The following is a 21,418-nucleotide window of genomic DNA, read 5'->3' as shown; positions in this document are numbered from 1 at the left end:
CCAAACTTGTCATCTTTCACTGGCCCTTGTGGCTGTCTGCCAGCTTCTTAGGCACCCAGAGAGAACTAACTTTACGAAATTTCAATATGACATGTACAATATCGTAGACATATCATAGGAAATATTGAACGCTGTCGTTCAAAATTGCTGCCTCAATGGCTCCGACATGCTACTGAGTTGCGGCTGTTACCGGCCGCCCGGAGCGTGGGAAATCAGCAAGGTTCACATGGCGCTCTTGCAAGAATGTACACCATCTGCAGTCGCTGCTACCGTCCATACAGTCGTCCTTATACACGCTACGTATGTCCCTGTGAATTTCACTCGGTTTAGGCCCTTTGGCCCACAAATATCGAACTACAGTTCGCTGCTCTTCACACGTTGACGATGATAACATGCGCCATTTTTGTTTCGTAGTTCAGGTTTCTCTTGCTAGAGCTGTACTTGAAATCAAAATACCTTCTAGACCGCGAAAATAAAACTGTATCGTCGTGAAATTTCAACATTCCAGCTGCAATATCAGGGGAGAAAAGAAAACTGTTGTGTGTTACTTTCAGGCCCTCCATCGTACTTTCAGTAAACATCAAGGAAAAAAACATTGTAAAATATTAACGCTAGCGTACTTAATGTCTACACCAGACCTGAAGTCATATTATTACAAGAAGTGACAAATGACGGTATAGAAAAGATGCTGGGCTATTGCATTCGTATGCAAATGTTGCTACTATTTTTTTATGTTATGTATTTCCCAAAATACTACATGTACAAATATAACTGATGCACGAAGAGAACCGTAAACTCACTGAATTTGTATTATGCCCACCAATTGGCATTACGAGTGCTGTACGTTGACAAAGTGGCGAAAAGGTAAGAAAAGACTTTTTATGTGTTGGAATATGCGAGATTTTTATCTCTTGCAACAGTACAGCGTCCGTTCAGATGGAATTATGGAAAAGAACTACTATGTAAACCCAGCATTGTGCGCTGGTATCGACAACTTAGGGACATCTATGTTAACTAAAATGTAACGGTTGACTAAGTGTGACAGATGCAATGGTGGTGATGGGGGGGGGGGGGATGTTTCATACGCAATCCAAAAAATAAAATCAACGGTCCGCGCTAGCCACGAAATTGAGATACCGCGGCAAACTGTAGAAGATTTTGCAACGGCGGCTCCATTTCAAGTCTTAGCGTCTGCAGTTTGTGCAACAATTAAAACGGAAAGATTATGGCCGGCGTCTTCAATTTTAATCACATTTCAGGAAGCATTTGAGAATGAACATTTCGTCTCCAAGCTGATATTCAGTTATCTGGAAAGGTCAATCGCCACAATGACCGTGTAAGGGACACAGAAGATCCTCATTAAATTGTGATGTATGAACTAGATTCATGAGAGGTTAATGTTTTCTGTGTAATGTCACAGACGGAGCTGTAGGGTCCGTTGGTCTTATGTGAGAAGACAGTGAAGGGTGCATCTTACCTTTGTATGTTGCAGTTGTGGCTGTTTCCGACTGACTGCTGATTCCGAAATTTCATCTTCCAACAAGACGGAGCATTTTGTAAACGACGAACTCTGCATCGGTGGATTGTGCGTAGTGGTGAAGATGTTGTGACCCCAGGTGGCCTGACTTAACGTCTTTGGGGGTGCATGAAGGATCGGCTTTACTTACCACCACTCCCAAGACACTGGAACATCCTGGAGCATGCATCAATATTGCTGTGATGACCACTGACAGGACGTTCCTACGTAAGGTGTGGAACGAACGTAACTAGCGCTTGGACATGTCTTGCGTAATCAGAGGGCATTTGTAGAAAGTAGAATACAAACTTAGCGAGTTTACGATTCTAGTCAAGTCTCGGTCACACTTGAACACTTTATATAGAGCTCCGAAAACGAATGAATCATTTGTAGTAGTCCTATATAGACTAGGAAACTAATTGTAGAACCGCGATATTAGTGAACCCTGACCTTGAACTCGCTCATGTAACATCCCTGAACTAGTGGACGAGGAATTGCGTACCCGATGAGCAACACGTGCCATGTTATCGTCTTTGCGCCATGAAGCAAAGAAAACAGACAAGCGGTGGGTCGTTTCTTCGGTATAAAAATTCGCAAATTGCTTAGAAGTCACGCTGGGCAAACCATCGTAGGAGGCGACAGAGCGAGGTGGTGCAGTGTTCCCACAGTGGACCCACATTCGGGAGGACGGCGGTTCAAGCCCGTGTCCGGCTATCCTCATTTAGGTTTTCCGTGGTTTCTCTAAATCGCTCAAGGAAAATGCCGGGATAGTTGGTTCAAATGGTTTTCAGCACTATCGGAGGTCATCAGTCCCCTAGAACTTAGAACTACTTAAACCTAACTAACCTAAAGACATCACACACATCCATGCCCGAGGCAGGATTCGAACCTGCGACCGTATTCGAACCTGCGACCGTAGCGGTAGCGCGGTACTAGACTGAAGCGCCTAGAACCGTTCGGTCACCCCGGCCGGCCAAAATGCCGGGATGGTTTCTATGAAAGGGCAAGATCGATTTCCTTCCGCATCTTTGAAACAATCCGAGCTTATGCTCCGTCTCTACATCTACATCTACATGGATACTCTACAAATCACATTTAAGTGCCTGGCAGAGGGTTCATCGAACAGCCTTCACAATTATCTATTATTCCAATCTCGTATAGGGATTGGGAAGTACGAACACCTATATCTTTCTATACGAGCTCTGATTTCCCTTATTTTATCGTAGTAATCGTTTATCCCTATGTAGATCGGTATCAACAAAATATTTTCGCATTCGGAGGAGAAAGCTGGTGATTGGAATTTCATGAGAAGATTCCTTCGCTACTAAAAACGCCTTTATTTAATGATGTCCAGTCCAACTGCTGTATCATTTCTATGACACTCTCTCCCATATTTCGTGATAATACAAAACGTGCTGCCCTTCTTTGAACTTTTTCGATGTACTCCGTCAGTCCTATCTGGTAAGGATCCCACACCGCGCAACAGTACTCTAAAAGAGGACGGACAAGACTAGTGCAGGCAATCTCCTTAGTAGGTCTGTTACATTTTCTAACTGTCCTGCCAATAAAACAGTGTCTTTGGTTAGCCTTCCCCACAACATTTTCAGTGTGTTCCTTCCAATTTAAGTTTTTCGTGATTGTAATTGCTAGGTATTTAGTTGAATTTACGGCCTTTACATTTGACTGATTTTTCGTTTAGACGTAGTTCAACGAATTCCTTTCAGCACTTATATGGATGACCTAACACTTTCGTTATTTAGGGTCAATTGCCAATTTTCGCACCATTCAGATATCTTTTCTAAATCGTTTTGCAATTTGTTTTGATCTTCTGATGACTTTAGTAGTCGACAAACGACAGCGTCATCTGCAAACAACCTAAGACGGCTGCTGAGATTGTCTCCCAAATCCTTTATATAGATAAGGAACAGCAAAGAGCCTATACCACTACACTGGGGAACGCCACATATCAGCTCTCTGACAGGAAATCACAAATCCATCCACATAACTGAGACGATATTCCATAAGCACGCAATTTCACTACAAGCCGCTTGTGTGGTACAGTGTGAAAAGCCTTCCGGAAACCCAGAAATACGGAATCGATTTGAAATCCCTAGTCAATAGCACTCAACAAAATGGTTCAAATGGCTCTGAGCACTATGGGACTTAACATCTGTGGTCATCAGTCCCCTAGAACTTAGAACTACTTAAACCTAACCAACCTAAGGACATCACACACACACACATGCCCGAGGCAGGATTCGAACCTGCGACCGCAGCAGTCGCGCGGTTCCGGACTGAGCGCCTAGAACCGCTAGACCACCGCGGCCGGTAGCACTCAACACTTCATGCAAATAATGAGCTAGTTGTGTTTCACTCCTACTACCTTTCTTGAATATTGGGGTGACCTGTGCAGCTTTGCAGTCTTTGGGTTCGGATCTCTAATGCCGACGGATGTTAAACCCCAATCTCCCTTCATTCCCTAGGAGGCGACTATTAACTGTGCACCGTCGGACGAGTCCAGGACCCCACAGCAAACAAATGTCGCCAGTGCAGTTCTGCTGGACAAATTGCAACTGGTAGACATTTATTTATTTATTTATTTGTTATATATTTTTAGTCCTTTATCTATATAAAGGAACAAACCGAATGCTGCACATGAATGAGCTTGGCAGACAGGTGGCTGTAGCTTCAGCCGATCGACCACACAGAGTTCACCTGCTGCTGCCCACTAACACAAAGCAGAATCGATCGTCTCTACGCATCGCTGTGGTGTTCTTATCATATAGTCGACCGCTAAATGTTACCAGGTAGTTTCACAAACCACTTCGCATGCTTGTGCGGCGTACACCTTCATATCATAGTTATATACCTCCGCCAGAGAGTCCTGAAAGTAAACATCTCCAAGACACTGGTCTCCGCGGTGTAATTTTACGTTCATGGGAACAGAGTTGGCAGAAAGAAAAAGTCACGTTCGGCAGGATTCTGATGTAGTGAGATTTTTTTACGAAACTGGCCTTACGGCAAACTGTCAATTACAACACAGAAAGTGCCTTTTGGTGAAGATGAACGTCGGGATTCTACGTGGAATGGCTGCGAGACGCATTAAAGACCTCACCAGCAACAAACGGAGTTATGTTGCCACATAATGCCACTTAAAAGTGAAACATTAGATTCTTATGGCGAAGAAGACGTATTGAATTACTGTTTAGATCGCGACAGAACCAGGCAACAACACAAGAAAATGACCGAGCTACACTATTAGAACAGGGAACATACGGATACACTGCACGGCATTAAATATGAAATACAGTTATATTTTCCAGAAGAAAATCTCTGAAAGAACGCGCCTACTAGTCACCTGCACGACGCGCCACGAGTCCTTAAGGAAACGGACAGACTGCAGCTCAACAAACGTTTCTCTGACAGCGACCTTCACGACGCACTGCGGCGAGTCCAAGATGAAAGCCACCCAAAACTGACAGCCTGCCACTGGAATTCTACCTAGAATTCTGGGACGTTCTGAACGATACGTTCCTAATCCAAAAAAGTCCAAGTAAATACGAAATCTAAAACCTTCGGCCCATCTCACTTCAAAACTGCGACTGTGAAACCGTAGACTGGTGTTTTTCCGGACCTTGTAATACAGTCTTGAACAAAATTATTAGTTCGAAACAAACTTATGCCGTAGAAGGTAGCCAGTTTCGACGCAGTTTTGACATACCGCAATTGTATTGGCTATGCAGTAACCATCCACATTTCCACAGCAATAATATCGATAGACTTCAAGGTCAGCCATGAATATCTCACGACAGCTAGGGACGCTCAAAGATTTGAAGCTGCAGGCTTTACTGACAAATTCTAATTCTCGAGCGATTTTCAACGGAGCGGTAAAACAAGGATGTCCATTATCCATGGGACTATCCGCCATTTCACTCGGCCCATTACGGCGCAAAATCTCCTCATCCTACACGGGTCTGGTCCGAGTGTGGGGAACTCACGCCTAGTTTGTAAAGATTACGCAGATCATCTAGGAAGAGCTTAAGTTGCAGCGATAAACCCTACGAAAACTGTGCTCGTACACGTAGGGACAAACATAAGACGATTCCAGCGGCCTTGGTGGGTAGTAACAGAGGAACAAAAAATCCTCTGAGTTCACGTCCAAGCCAAAATTCAACAAATGACAGCTTTCAAATGACGAACAAAACTATATTCTAACAGGACACTAGCTGAAGCAAACGCAACAAGTAACCTGACGTTCATAGCGAAGGTGAAGTTTACGAACATGTATTTACTATAAAAGTTTTGGTTTATGACTCAAACTACATGCCTACGAAGAAAACGGGGTCGAGCAATAGTACATCCGTTCTCGAGGCTGCTGTGACGTAAGACGTATTGAGGATTGTACTCTAACACCAGAAGAAAGAGGCCTCTGCCTAATTGATTTTATGTCGAAGAGCGTTGCTCGGCTGATACACAGGACATCCCAAATCATAGAAAACAACCCGACCAGTCCGACAGTGCAACACAGAGCAGGAACCCGAATCCGCGTCCATGACCACACTGAGATTCCATTCACACTCTGCCACATGCGACAATACTACATGCAGAAGAGCTACATAATAGGAAGCGCCGTAAGCCACAGAGAGAAGGTTGCAAAGAAAATAAATGAATCAGTCTGAGGCAATCCTCTGAAGAAAACCTCTGACTAAAAATTTCCACAAAAACGGTAAAACATCTTAATAAAAAAAGCCTCAGTGCGTGTTTTAATCACGGGAAATCGGCAGAACGTGGTATAAGATTTTTAACAGAACGATACGGTCCAATGAAAAACTAGCAGGCGTACAGCTGATCAGGCGGATGCCTCAACAAGTGGAATGAACCAGACACCTAGGAGCACGGGATTTTTGTTGGACGAATCAGACGTTTGGAAAACTGGTAAACTAGTAACCTGCCTAACCAATAGAACCGCTCCCAGCCACTTTGCTGCAACAACAATCACAGCACCAGACCTTAAGCCATTCCATGCCTGAAAGATACCTACCACCCCAATGTACGAATATAGTCGCCCCCACAACGCTTTCCACCTGTCAACAGCGACACATTGAGAAATTACAATTTCTAACTTATCGGTGGGACGAACGTGAGAAAACAAGGAAAAGACTAAAATATGAAGAAATTTTTATAAAGTTTTTAACCACCGCATTAGACACAGCCCTTAAAAACACTACGGTGAATTTCGGCATCTGTTTCCATCAACAAACTGTTCTACAACAATAACAAACCGACGGGCTCCTGACAACATCAAGATGGAGACGCAAGAACAGTGTGGGCAAATACCTGGGAAGGACGAAAGCTGCAGCAGCCGCACGATCGGCATGCCTCTACACGGAATCGGCATCCTAGAAACACCTAGCCACAGTGAAATATATCAAGTGTCAAATCATTTCTAATTTACAGTTTTGAATTAACTATGTAATTTCATAAGATAACACTAAAAGTTCATTAAAAAAGTGAGGATTTGCTGGTCAACTTCTACATCTACATCTACATCCGTATTCCGCAAGGCACCTGACGGTGTGTAGCGGAGGGTACTTTGAGTACCTCTGTCGGTTCTCCCTTCTATTTCAGTCTCGTATTGTTCGTGGAAAGAAAGATTGTCGGTATGGCACTGTGTGGGCTCTAATCTTTCTGATTTTATCCTCATGGTCTCTTCGCTAGATATACGTAGGAGGGAGCAATATACTGCTTGACTCCTCAGTATGTTCTCGAAACTTCAACAAAAGCCCGTACCGAGCTACTGAGCGTCTCTCCTGCAGAGTCTTCCACTGGAGTTTATCTATCATCTCCGTAACGCTTTCGCGATTACTAAATGATCCTGTAATGAAGCGCGCTGCTCTCCGTTGGATCTTCTCTATCTCTTGTATCAATCCTGTCTGGTACGCCGGCCGCGGTGGTCTCGCGGTTCTAGGCGCGCAGTCCGGAACCGTGCGACTGCTATGGTCGCAGGTTCGAATCCTGCCTCGGGCATGGATTTGTGTAATGTTCTTAAGTTACTTAGGTTTAAGTAGTTCTAAGTTCTAGGGGATTGATGACCACAGCAGTTGAGTCCCATAGTGCTCAGAGCCATTTGAACCATTTTTGAACCTGTCTGGTACGGATCACACACTGGTCAGCAATACTCAAGCAGTGGGCGAACAAGTGTACTGTAACCTACTTCCTCTGTTTTCGGATTGCATTTCCTTAGGATTCTTCCAATGAATCTCAGTCTGGCATCTACTTTACCGACGATCAACTTTATGTGATCATTCCATTTTAAATCACTCCTAATGCCTACTCCCAGATAATTTATGGAATTCACTGCTTCCAGTTGCTGACCTGCTATATTGCTGCTAAATGATAAGGGATCTTTCTATGTATTCGCAGCACATTACACTTGTCTACATTGAGATTCAATTGCCATTCCCTTCTCAGTGTAGACGTCCAGTCGTCAGCCGTCTTTCTCCATATTTTCATATTTACGCAATTTAGTTCGTTCTATTCTCCCCGTCTCATATCCCTGGCAGTTTTTTGTTTCTTCCTACTTTCATCCTTAGCTCTTACTCTATTCAAGTTTCCTCATGAAAGCCACAATTGGAAGCTAACTGTAGAAGTTCCTCTCAGAACAGGATAAAATGCTTTAAGAGGTTGAAAGAAAACAGCCATCCAGCTGCAAACCAAAGGTTTATTTAGCCCTCGGCCTAGGTTTCGATATTTATAAAAATATCTTCTTCAGAAGGAGTGGGCCTTTTTACACCAAAAAGTGGTAAATTAAATTAGCCGAAGCCGAGCGGCTCTTGTAATATGTGCGGCTAATGTAATTTACCACCATGTGGTGTAACAAGGCCCACTCCTTCTGAAGAAGATATTTTTCTAAATATCGAAATCTAGGTCGAGGGTAAATAAACCTTTGGTTTGCAACTGGTTGGCTGTTTATTTTTCTTCAACCTCTTAAAATTTACGCAGTTCCTTAACCGCAGCCATGTTCAAGATTTTGAAAAAAAAATGCTTGTATCGTTCTCGTTTATTATATTTGGGTGTCATTAAAATAAAGAGAGACGTAGGAAACAGTCCGGTATTTCACTAAGTAATGTGATTATCCGAGACTCAAATGCGCCGAATACAGCATATTATGATTATTATCTAAATGAGGTGGCAGACGATCTTATGCTGTCTTCCACATTTTGTAAGGCACATAGTGTAAAAGGGTGAGCACAGAAAGAAAGCAGGCTACCTGCTCAAGGGGACCCAGCGCGAGGCGGCTTGAATCAGCGTGACAAACGTCCCACTGTTACCTATTGAGGCATCACACAATGGTAATGGCAGTCACTCGGCGGCGCCGACTGGCGCGGTGCCGCAGTTGTTTGCGAGCCGCAATGAACGAGACATTATTCGCCTGCTTTCGGCGCACGGTTGGCGATGCGGTGTGCTGACAGAATCGAGGCGCGCGTCCTGCAATCTTTCTCAAACGATTTTATAACAACTATTCGTTAAAAACATTTGATTTTTACAGTACTTAACCCTTTATATGCCAACGGCCTTGTCGCAGTTGTAACACCGGTTCCCTTCAGATCACCGAAGTTAAACGCTGTCGGGCTGGGCTAGCACTTGGATGGGTAACCATCCGGTCTGCCGAGGGCTGTTGGCAAGCGGGGGTTACTTAGCCTTTGTGAGGCAAACTGAGGAGCTAGTTGATTGAAAAGTAGCGGTTCCGGTCTCGTAAACTGACATTTGACCGGGAGAGGGGTGTGCTGACCACATGCCCCTCCATATCCGCATCCAGAGACGCCTGTGGTCTGAGGATGACACGGCGGCCGGTCGGTACCATTGGGCCTTCCAAGGCCTGTTCCGCCGCAGTTTAGTTTAGTTTTTATAGCTTTATATGTCAGCTTCATGTTGCAATGCCAGTCATCTGTAGGACAATGCGAAATTCGAAAATTTTGCAATTAAAATTATGAGTCGCTATAGTTTTGCGTTGGGTGCATGCTACTCCGTATGTTACTGCATGTGAAATTTAGCTAAAATATTGAATTTTGCTTTAGACTTGGGAGGAAGTTTCTATCTGTCTACAGGCTCGACAAAATGGATTTCATGTCGCATGTTCACTTCCAATCGCAAAAGCGCGAGAATGAAATATTCATAACATACCTCTTAAACCGTTAGAGACATCGAAACAAGATTTTGGCAACAGGTATTATACAAAGAGGAGCGTATTTTAGCATACGGAACTTTCTTATCTACGTCGATGTAGCTGGAGCTATAGTTTCTATTTAATTTTTTTCAGTCCTGTACTGTAATTTTTAAAAAGTCAGGTAGCTAATGAAAAGTATTAAAATAAATGTGAAATTTGTTGTAGCTAGTGTAAAGTATTAAAATAAATGTGAAATTCGTTCTCTTATGTTGCTGCAAACAATGAGGTTTTCTGTAAGGTACTGACGTCTCTAGTCGCTTATTGCTTGTTTGATAAGACGCTCTACTTCAACATTACGCCGCAATAACTATTGCAGAGGTGAGCCCGAGCAGTATATACTGCATTTTGGCAAAGGAGCAAAAGTAAACCTGTCAATAAGAGAAATGTAGCCGTTACTTACATCTGATGATGCTTCTTCAAATGAAAAATTGTTAACAATTCAGACAAAAATGAATCGCAGTTTCTGTTGCAGTTTGGACGGAATCCTGTAACCCATCGTATTTTTAATAGTGAACGGCTAGAATAGTATCTTACCAAAGGATTTTCTCTGAGAAATATGAAAATAATTCACAGCAAATAGTGTACCATATTTTTGTTCCTTCCCCATCCGTAGTGAAGTGGTGAATTTCTTCACCAAAATTATCTTCTAATGGATGATTAGTCTGAAGCGGTTCATTAGGTAATGACTATCAAATTTTCATAACCGTGTTGTCCGCAGATGAACGGGCATCAACTTCATTTTTTCTAAAAGAACTATGCTACGAAATAGAACTGACCCAATGAAGCTCTTTTGTTAACTATGAAACTGTTAACACACTGACGACTTGCACAACCTTGCTAACTATTCGTCAAAGTCAGTATCACTAATGAATTGAAAGATATTTGTAGTATAAAGATTCACTCTCTCACTACGCACAAGGAGAGAAACGGAAAGATGGTACACTATTTGTGTACTTTTTCAGATGTCAAAGACAACAGAAGTGTAGAAATAAAATCGTTCGCTTAGTTTCAGTCCCAGCTGTTCATTGTTAAAGATACACTGGACTTTATGATTCCCCTGGAATTACGGCGTAATTGGCGATTTATTTTCATCCAATTGTTAAAATTACTTTTCAGAAGTGTCGTAATGCGTAACATTTATCTAGATGCCACGACAAATTACGATTAAAAAAAAACAGTATGGTAAAAAATATTTGTACCTTCACTGTGTAGCTTCATAATAAACTATATTTCCATTTTCGCCTATAATCATTAATTTTTTTCAATTTTCTCTCTCTCCTCGGATATTTAAGCTGATGACGGATTGCGGTGGTCTTCACCAGGATCAGTTTACCAATTTCTTGCAAGCTGGTTAAAATATCCATAAAGAGTAAGAAACTACTTTCAAAAGGAATGACTGCAATCTTACGTTTCGTAGATGAAATTCTTTATTGTTATTTTCTCAGTGTAGTGATTATACTAAAAGAGCAGTACCATCACCAGAGAGTAGCGTGCCGCAATTGTGGACTAAATGAGGGATGCCATGTAGACTAAATGCCAACGTCTTGCAAAGGAGGAAGTTCTTCGCGCCCTCACGCAAGAGTCGGATCGCAACTGCTAAAATTCATGACCTTCACAAAAAAATTCTTCCACATCCACGGTATTCGTCGGGTTTGGCTCCTACCAGTTATTTTGTCTTCCAAAAGCAGAAGGATGATAGAGATGGAGGAGACACGGATGGTATTTTTGCGTGGTTGAATGAACTTTGTTTAACTGTGGGTACTAAAAGTTGGCAAACTGTGGTCCTGAATGTTCTGATTTATTGGACGGCTGCGATAAAAAAATGCAACAGAATCTGTTAACTCCTGCTTTTTTTTACGTTTTTCTCTTTTTCAGGTGCAGATTTGTGCGATGTCCCAGCGTAGAGTGAAAGTAAATACTTTCTGTACCTATTTAGGGGAGACTCTAGGCCTTAATTCTTCTCGCTGTCTGCGATTTTTCTTTAATAAACAGATCGGCACTGGAATTGCACGTCTCACTCTTATCTGTACTTTATACTGCACGATACAGTAGTTGATTTTCTCGCTCAGTTGCTTAAGAGCGCTTCTGGGACAGCAGTGTGTGAGACCAGTGAGCAAAAAGTGGTTAGCATTGATCGCCGTCGAGTCGGAGACGGCAGGGCTCAGATTTTGGACTACAAGTTTCGTCATTGTATATTGCCCTGTTTGTGCTGAAATGTGTTACGTTAATAGTGGCACTCATTGCCGACTAATATCCGCCCGTTCTCCTGCTAGTGGTGATAGTATTTCGTAACACATCTCATTCCATGACGAACAGCATACCGTTGAGAAACAATCCTAAACCTGAATAGTGACCAACTTGCAATGCTAGAAGTAACTATTAACTTGAAAAAAGCATCAGGAAAAACTGCTGAAATTTTAGAAGCAAGTAGTCAGAAATACTTACAGAAATATTACAGAACATTTGGCATACTGTGGGAATCCCAAAGAATGGAAGTTTGCAGTAATTAACTCACTTCATAAGAGAGGGAATAAATCAGACGTAAATCACAGCCGGGAATTTACCTCCGTTACGTTAATTATAAAATTTCTCTGCAGATCCATACACAAAAGTCTGAAGAGCAAAAAGACTACCTGACTGGAAAATAGTAAGCAGAGTTTCGAAAGAGAATGTAATATGCAGAGCAAGTCTGAAAACTTAAAACCGTATTTCAGATTAGTAAAGCAAAGCAAAGAGTACAAGTAATTATTTTTATAAATTTCAGACATGTATACATATACCGGCAAAAATTGTTAACATGCAACATGAAATTTAGCAAACATAATTTAACATACATATAAAGTTAAACCTTTACAACTAGCTGAAGCGTTTGAAATACGTAAAGGGATCTACCTTGTTCCCACCAGTCTTCAGTTTAGTTTTGGAAAAAATGATCAGAAAATGGCAAAATGAAACTAATGTTAGAAAATTATCTTTATTACCATTTATTTGCTAACAACTTTGCAGTCCACTCCCACAACAGAAAAAAGATGTCTACATAAAAATATGAGATAGTAGCAAAAGATAGGATTTCGTATTTAACATGAGAAAAACGATATATGGAAGGGAGCAGATCTGATGTCATCAATAAATGCTAAATCTCCGGATTCGAGAGCATATTCCAAGTGAAGAGATTTAAGTAACAAGACGAAATTATTGAACAGTCGTGTGTAAATCGCCAGCCGGCCGGAGTGGCCGTGCGGTTCTAGGCCCTACAGTCTGGAACGCAGCGACCGCTACGGTCGCAGGTTCGAATCGTGCCTCGGGCATGGATGTGTGTGATGTCCTTAGGTTAGTTAGGTTTAATTAGTTCTAAGTTCTAGGCGACTGATGACCCTAGAAGTTAAGTCACATAGTGCTCAGAGCCATTTGAACCATTTTGTCTTGTTATTTGTTTTTACCCTCATTAATTTTGTTTTGTCGTCATTTACCTCTAATCAAGCTTCCTTAGCAATTCGAAATAAATTTCTTGCCAGTGTTTCTCTCCGGTCGTAAATAGAGAACGTAAAGCACGATGGGTCAAAGAATTTTACGAGACACGCTCACTAAAGTACGAGAGCGGACTGAAAAGTAATGCCTCCGAATTTTTTTGCGAGAACTCTTTAAGCTTTGTAAGTACAACAAACTTCATTAACATTCTACATCTTTATTTTTCATGTGTTCATATTTTTTCAACACTCTGCCGCTAGAGGGTTCCTAATTGTAGCTTGTAACATGGCCGTACGTAACGTAATACGTAACCGACGCGTACGTTGGTGTGTGAGGAATCGAGATTCGAATTCGAAGAGTTGGTCCACACATGCAACACCCTCTCCGCTAGCATGACAGTGCTAGACTGCACACGAGCGCTGCGACGTCTGAATTCGGCTCAATGTCGCTGATCATCACCCATAAAGTCTTGAGTTTGCACCATCTCATTTTCCTTTTTCCAAAACACAAAGAACACCTTCGAGGATTTGACAGAAACAAATCGGTGCAAGCAGATGTCAACGGTCAAACATTCTGCAGCGACGATATCAACGAACTTACCTGTCTTGGGGGAAGTGTGTTCGTCGCTAGGGTACCTACGTTGAGAAATAAATATGTAGACACGGAGAATAGAGGTATGATGCTAATAACGTTTGATTTACTTAAAAACCTTCAAGAGCTTTCGTATTAAAATTTCAGAGGCATTACTTTTCAGCTTGCTGTCGTATGTGACAAGTGTGACTGTCGTCTGAATGTTTGTCGTGTGTACCGTCGAGAGTATATTCGATATTTGCGATTGAGTATTAAAACTTAGATCCTAAATGTAGGTCTCATATTGATTAGGAAACACAACCTAATGTTCAGAAAAATTATATTTATTTCGTAACGAAATGGCTTTCTGCGGCTTAGCCCATCCTTAGGCAACAACAAAATGTCGCAAAGAGAGATAAAATGACTTTCCTTTTATACAGATATTGTTTATACCGAAGACAAAACTAATGACATACGAAAGCGTTTATCGTCAATCAGAAATAGTTACATTTACTATTAGGACCATTGAGTGAGGATTCTGCACAAACTAAATTATATACATCAATAACAATAATAATTTTGCGTGGCTCAGTGTGCTGGTGCAAGTCTTCCTATTGGACTGCGTGAAAATGGAATGGGAATCCTGTTGTATCCACGGACCAAACCAACCAACCAACTCAACACGCGCGTCCTGGCCGTGACATCGCTGGCCACAGTTCCTGTCGCGGCCGTCGGCGTCTCAGGGCGTTACTCTTGGATATTACTTGGACCTGTATTGCTGGTGCACGTTTCGTCAGAAATAAAGATAAGTTATCTCTTCACTCTAGCTGGCGCAATTCTTGTCGTTAATTATTTTTCGGCCAACAGACCTAGCTAAATCCTGGTCACTACCCACGCTTTGTACTATTTGTAGGGGCTGCCCCAAAAGTACCGCCGAGGACCTTGGGTTTGGGAGCCGTCACAAAAAATCCATTTACACATAGTGTTTCACAGGTGCGGAATATGCGTGGCGTCTGTTCTTTCAAAGGAACAGACACCTCCAATTCATATAATTTCTATTGGACGCCACTTCGGCGACTTGTATGTGCTAACATGCCCCAGTTATCCAAACAGGGAAAGGGACCTATTGTGGAATGAGGAAACAGAACAACGTTTTGCTTATGGCGATTCCTTATCGTTGAGATGTGAGGATAGGCTAAAACGAAGAGTGAAAAATCCATGGTCCGACCGAGATTCGATACCGGTTCCCATTTACGTGCTTTACCGTTACACCAGCCAGATAGACAGTTCATCTACAGGTTTTGATGAGTGAGTTTGCGAGTATCTGAACACAGGTATGTGACGTAAATGGCCATATATTTTGACTGCAACTACTTACAGTTTCTCACAACGCTAAGGCACCTTTGTACGTGACACAAATTTCAGTTTTGTACCTCTACCCGTTCCTGAAAGAAAGTGGTTTTAAGAGAGTTAGTTAGTTATATGTTCCATTGATCAATAGTACGGAAAAAACGTTATGATGTGGAACGTGTCAAGTGCACAAGAAATGCGCACAGGAAACAAGATTTTTTTTTTACATTATAGTGTTATACCTAAATATTTCTATTATCTATCCCATTCCATTAAATGGCACAAAATTCATATATTATATCTCCAGATTTATTTACTCATATTCAAGAACTGATCCATGGTATAGAAGGAGTTGTCAAGGAGGTATGATTTCAATTTGTTTTTGAAACTATTACTGCTGTCTGTCAGACATTTTATTTCATCTGGTAATTTATCAAAAAGTTTTATAGCAGCATGTTTTACCCCTTTCTGTGCCAAAGGTAGGTTAAGTAAAGGCTAGTGTAGGTCTTTCTTTTTTCTGGCATTGTGATCATGAATGTCGCTGTTGATTTTAAGCTGGTCCATGTTGTTGAGAAAAAATTTCAATACTGAGTAAATGTACGGTGAAGCAGTTGTAAGAATTCCTAACCTTTTAAACAGATGTCTACAAGATGTGCGACTATGAACCCCACACATTATTCTAACTACTTTCTTTTGAGCAGTGAATACCTTTTGCCTAAGAGTTGAGTTGCCCCAGAATATTATTCCGTATGATATCAGAGAGTGTAAGTACGCAAAGTATGTTAGCTTACTAATTTCTACATCCTCAAAATTGGCAATTATTCTGATTGCAAAAGTTGCTGAACCTAGTCGCTTTAGGAGATCCAAAATATGACTTTCCCAATTAAGATTCTCATCTATATACACTCCTGGAAATGGAAAAAAGAACACATTGACACCGGTGTGTCAGACCCACCATACTTGCTCCGGACACTGCGAGAGGGCTGTACAAGCAATGATCACACGCACGGCACAGCGGACACACCAGGAACCGCGGTGTTGGCCGTCGAATGGCGCTAGCTGCGCAACATTTGTGCACCGCCGCCGTCAGTGTCAGCCAGTTTGCCGTGGCATACGGAGCTCCATCGCAGTCTTTAACACTGGTAGCATGCCGCGACAGCGTGGACGTGAACCGTATGTGCAGTTGACGGACTTTGAGCGAGGGCGTATAGTGGGCATGCGGGAGGCGTGGGGCGTGAGGTCTCCACAGTACATCGATGTTGTCGCCAGTGGTCGGCGGAAGGTGCACGTGCCCGTCGACCTGGGACCGGACCGCAGCGACGCACGGATGCACGCCAAGACCGTAGGATCCTACGCAGTGCCGTAGGGGACCGCACCGCCACTTCCCAGCAAATTAGGGACACTGTTGCTCCTGGGGTATCGGCGAGGACCATTCGCAACCGTCTCCATGAAGATGGGCTACGGTCCCGCATACCGTTAGGCCGTCTTCCGCTCACGCCCCAACATCGTGCAGCTCGCCTCCAGTGGTGTCGCGACAGGCGTGAATGGAGGGACGAATGGAGACATGTCGTCTTCAGCGATGAGAGTCGCTTCTGCCTTGGTGCCAATGATGGTCGTATGCGTGTTTGGCGCCGTGCAGGTGAGCGCCACAATCCACAATCAGGACTGCATACGACCGAGGCACACAGGGCCAACACCCGGCATCATGGTGTGGGGAGCGATCTCCTACACTGGCCGTACACCACTGGTGATCGTCGAGGGGACACTGAATAGTGCACGGTACATCCAAACCGTCATCGAACCCATCGTTCTACCATTCCTAGACCGGCAAGGGAACTTGCTGTTCCAACAGGACAATGCACGTCCGCATGTATCCCGTGCCACCCAACGTGCTCTAGAAGGTGTAAGTCAACTACCCTGGCCAGCAAGATCTCCGGATCTGTCCCCCATTGAGCATGTTTGGGACTGGATGAAGCGTCGTCTCACGCGGTCTGCACGTCCAGCACGAACGCTGGTCCAACTGAGGCGCCAGGTGGAAATGGCATGGCAAGCCGTTCCACAGGACTACATCCAGCATCTCTACGATCGTCTCCATGGGAGAATAGCAGCCTGCATTGCTGCGAAAGGTGGATATACACTGTACTAGTGCCGACATTGTGCATGCTCTGTTGCCTGTGTCTATGTGCCTGTGGTTCTGTCAGTGTGATCATGTGATGTATCTGACCCCAGGAATGTGTCAATAAAGTTTCCCCTTCCTGGGACAATGAATTCACGGTGTTCTTATTTCAATTTCCAGGAGTGTATATACACCCATAAACTTAGTATGCTCAACCCTGGCTATTGACTTCTTTTAATGTGTTATGTTTATTGAAGGAATTATACTTTTTGCAGCAGAAAATTTTTCAAAGTTCAGAGCAATCCGATTCGCAGAAAACCATTTAATAACTTCTCCAAAGACGGACAGACAGACCGTTAGATGGACGGCAAGTAGTCAAAAAATATTTGTTATGTGATATAATTACAAATTAACAATTTTCCGGTTTTTTCCTTTACTTATACTATGTAACCTCGCTTCTAGTCAAATTTCTTAATTCGAATTCAAGGAGAAGTACCCGATCTGTTATGATGAGTGGGTTTACGAGTAGCGAAATGTCGTATAAATGGCCGTATCTTTTGATTGAATTGACTTAGAAGTTTCATTTTTTTTACACCGCCACGGTAGAACAGACTTAGTATCTGATATGAATTTCAACGTAGTACCTCCACCCGTTCCTGAGAAAAAAGCGTCTTAATAGTCAGACAGACCGACTGATTGACAGACGAACGGACTGACAACCCGTTGATTCTATAAGTGTTCCATTTTTACAGACTGAGGCACGAAACACTGAAAAGGAAACATTTTTAGGTGGAGACACATTTAACAACTGATGAAAAATGAAGCTGAACTGAGAATTTTAATCTATTAATAGCAAATAAAAATTTATTTGACAGATGCAAAAAAGGAAATTCAGTTTGGTAGTGTGAAACTGAGCTGACAATCTCTGTCATATATTTGTTGATATACAGTAGCTCCAGTAGGATCACTTACTCATTTTTTAATAAAATGTAAAACGCTAACACCCGTCCTCACACCAGTGGCTTTCGGTCAAAAGATGATTGGCAAACGTCGAACTTTTGTTTCTTAATCTCCAGCTTCTCTCATGTTCAGACAACTACTACAGCTCAGCTTGGCTGATCAGTACATTCCTTTCCACAGGGTTTGCATCCGATTTTGTACACGCCACCCTGTACGAAGGATTGCCTTTATTATTTAATAAAAATCGTGATATTCTTATGGTGTTGCATAAGGCCAAGTCACATCCACATGGCTCTGAGCACTATGGGACTTAACATCTGAGGGCATCAGTCCCCTAGACTTAGAACTACGTAAACCTAGCAAACCTAAGGACATCACACACATCCACTCCCGAGACAGGATTAGAGCCTGCGACCGTAGCAGCAGCGCGGTTCCGGACTGAAGCGCCTAGAACCGCTCGGTCACAACTGCCGGCCCAAGTCACATTAATGAGATCACCGCCTACATTCGAAGTCAACGTGCGAAAACCATTCACAACCGGAATGTGGTAGCACTGGCGGTGAAGGGTATATAAAGCGTGTCGGGTTGTGGGGGGGGGGGGGTGCGAGGAGGGGAGCGGATAACAGTGAAGTCGTTGTCGTAATATGGTAACGGAGCGATTTATCTGACGTCCAAAAGGGCTCTGTCATTGGCTTTTGGGCCATCGGTGGACGCATTTCCCTAAAGGCTAAATTTTTAAACTGTTCGACTGCCGCCTTGATTAAAGCACACCGTGCAAGGCAAAATGGTGCTATCCATAACCGGCGCCAAGGCAGCTCTAGTGCACAAAGGGCCGTAGAGGACAGGGGTGAACAACGGCTGTGGAGGTGTGCACGGTCAAATAGAAGTGTAACGATTAGTAATGAATTGTGCGATCAATACTTTTTTATATTTCAAGCTTGTGCAAAATCTGAATGGTCAGCTGCCTCTACTGTGGAAGTATTTCTGCACTAAGTAATGGAGACGTGTAACTGAAGAGCACTAACCACCCAAATGAATCAAGGAGCTGCGAACAGCCTCTCGTCAACGACCATTCATCGAGCTTTGCATCGCTCCACATTCCTGTCAGTACCTTCCAGAACCACACTGAATCTCTTCCTGCACGTCTCTCATAGGTCCGTGCCACAACAGGTGGCTATTCAGGCTTTTGACAGGTGGTCAACTGCACAGCGTAAACTGCAGGCCTGTAGTTGGGAGACCTTAATTTTTTATTATTTTTTTTTGCGACGTCATCTGAAATTTATCGAATGTATGTGGGAGAATGTGTCGGTTTTTTTTTAACTACTGACTTGTTCCTGTTGGCCAGCGTACAGAAGTGGTGTGATATTGCGCTTAATTTTATCTACCAGGGCAAAGTTGTAGCGATTATTAGAAGCGATATCTTTAACAGTGTTTTGTTCTATTTGAAAGGTGGATTGAGATGATACCAACGCAAATCAAGATTTTTATTCAGTATAAAGTCAATCTCCTATCGTTGGCACAGAGTGGTGTATGAAATTCAAGAACAGTGAAAACGTAGGATTTCGTCAGTCAGGCAGAGTTCTCGTAATTAAGTTATCTGAACATGAGAGGAGCTGGAGATCAAGATAAAAAGTTTCAACCTTTGGAAAACATCTTTTACTAGAAAACCACTCATATGGTGTAGAATATGACGTTTCGCATTCTTTTAAGAAAAGCAGACAGATTACCCTACTGGAAATTAACAAACATATGAGACAGAACGTCAGCTTAATATTAAATGACGAAATTTTATTTCCTTTTACCCTAGGTTAAATTAAATTTTAGTGTAAAATAATAGATTAAAATTGTATATTGAACTTTATTTTTCATCAGATGTTAAATGTTCTTTATGATAAATAATGTGATGCTTTCCTACGTAAATACATGTCAACAGTTTGAATCTTTTGTATCTTCTGTATAAACAATACACATGTAAGTCGCGCGTCATTTTTTTGTCTGTGTTTGCATCATTTAGCTGTCAGCTATAGATGGCCTAAAAAGCCGAAAGCCGGTTCCTGATGAAATAAACATATTTTTGCAAAACAGTAGGAAATGTTTCCTATTTAATTTGACAACCTTTTCTGGCAAACACCGACGAAAAATTCCGTTAATGCTGAACGTAACTGTAAAAAGCACTCCAGGATTTAATGTGCATGCATACTGTGAAATACGATAGTGATTCTGAGAATACAAATTTTATAGTTCTTTGCATAAATTTAAGTTCACGCTAAGTGTCTATCTTCATATATGTACGAGATTTAAATCTTATAAAATCGCATGAAACTTTCTGATATACACTTGTATATCGTGCAACATTATATAGTGACAATTCTTAAATAGCTTTCAGCACGTCATAAACAGCAGCCTTAATCCTTAGTAGGTAGGTAGGCAGACTGGGTTTAACGTTCCGTCGACATCGAGGTCATTAGACGAGGAGCACATACTCGGATTGTGGTAAGGATGGGGTAGGAAATCGACCGTCCTTAACCCTTGCTGCAAGATCTAGAACACTATGGTAACATTTCTTCCTTATTTATAAGACAGTGTTTTTTAATATCACATGTAGAAACTGTCATGTCCTATTTTGTGCAAAAATGAACTTAAAATTACATAACACAGACACAAAAATACAAAACTGGTTCTAGGTAGACCATAAATTTGTTATACAGAAGCCTGATTCATTCATTCCCCACGTAAACGCAAATTCAGAATTTAGCAAAATTTAACATCCCGTGCCCTATGTTGTGATGCCGCGATTATGAATCCGACAATATACATGTACATTTACTGCAATCGAGTCATCAATTCCCTGATCTAATCTGGAGTGTTGTCTACGAGAGTTACTTTTGTAACCATCACACAACATTCTTATTAAGTGATTCTTTTCTTTGATACGTAATAAGAGGATAACACAACTTCAGAAGATAACCATGAACTATAAAAACCGGGAATACTTAACATTAATAGTACTGTACTTCCGCTCAATTAGTTTCACCTGCTGCTTACAAGATAATGCTACGCGAGGGGGATACCGACGTGAGAGGGGTACACGAGCCGGCGACTGGTACAACGGGTTGTTCTTCCAAGCGACCACGACAGAGACAGCGCCAAACAGCGTCGCGCACGGTAATTTGAGAACCGGTTCCTGGAGCAGACTCGCTTACGACACTGC

At 42.4% G+C, this 21,418-nt stretch overlaps 1 protein-coding gene and 1 pseudogene across 1 annotated transcript in view; both read left to right on the top strand.

The window, feature by feature from the left end:
* The window catches only part of LOC126237002 (protein takeout-like), a 197,829-nt gene that overhangs the window by 77,350 nt on the left and 99,061 nt on the right, over positions 1-21,418 (top strand). The gene's annotated exons all lie outside the window — the stretch shown is intronic.
* LOC126237951 (5S ribosomal RNA) lies at positions 9,083-9,200 on the top strand (annotated as a pseudogene).

Source organism: Schistocerca nitens, chromosome 2 (genome assembly GCF_023898315.1).
Source record: "Schistocerca nitens isolate TAMUIC-IGC-003100 chromosome 2, iqSchNite1.1, whole genome shotgun sequence".
In the NCBI taxonomy this organism is placed as follows: domain Eukaryota; kingdom Metazoa; phylum Arthropoda; class Insecta; order Orthoptera; family Acrididae; genus Schistocerca; species Schistocerca nitens.
Note: the sequence above shows the minus strand (reverse complement) of the source record. Positions and strands in the feature narration are given on the sequence as shown.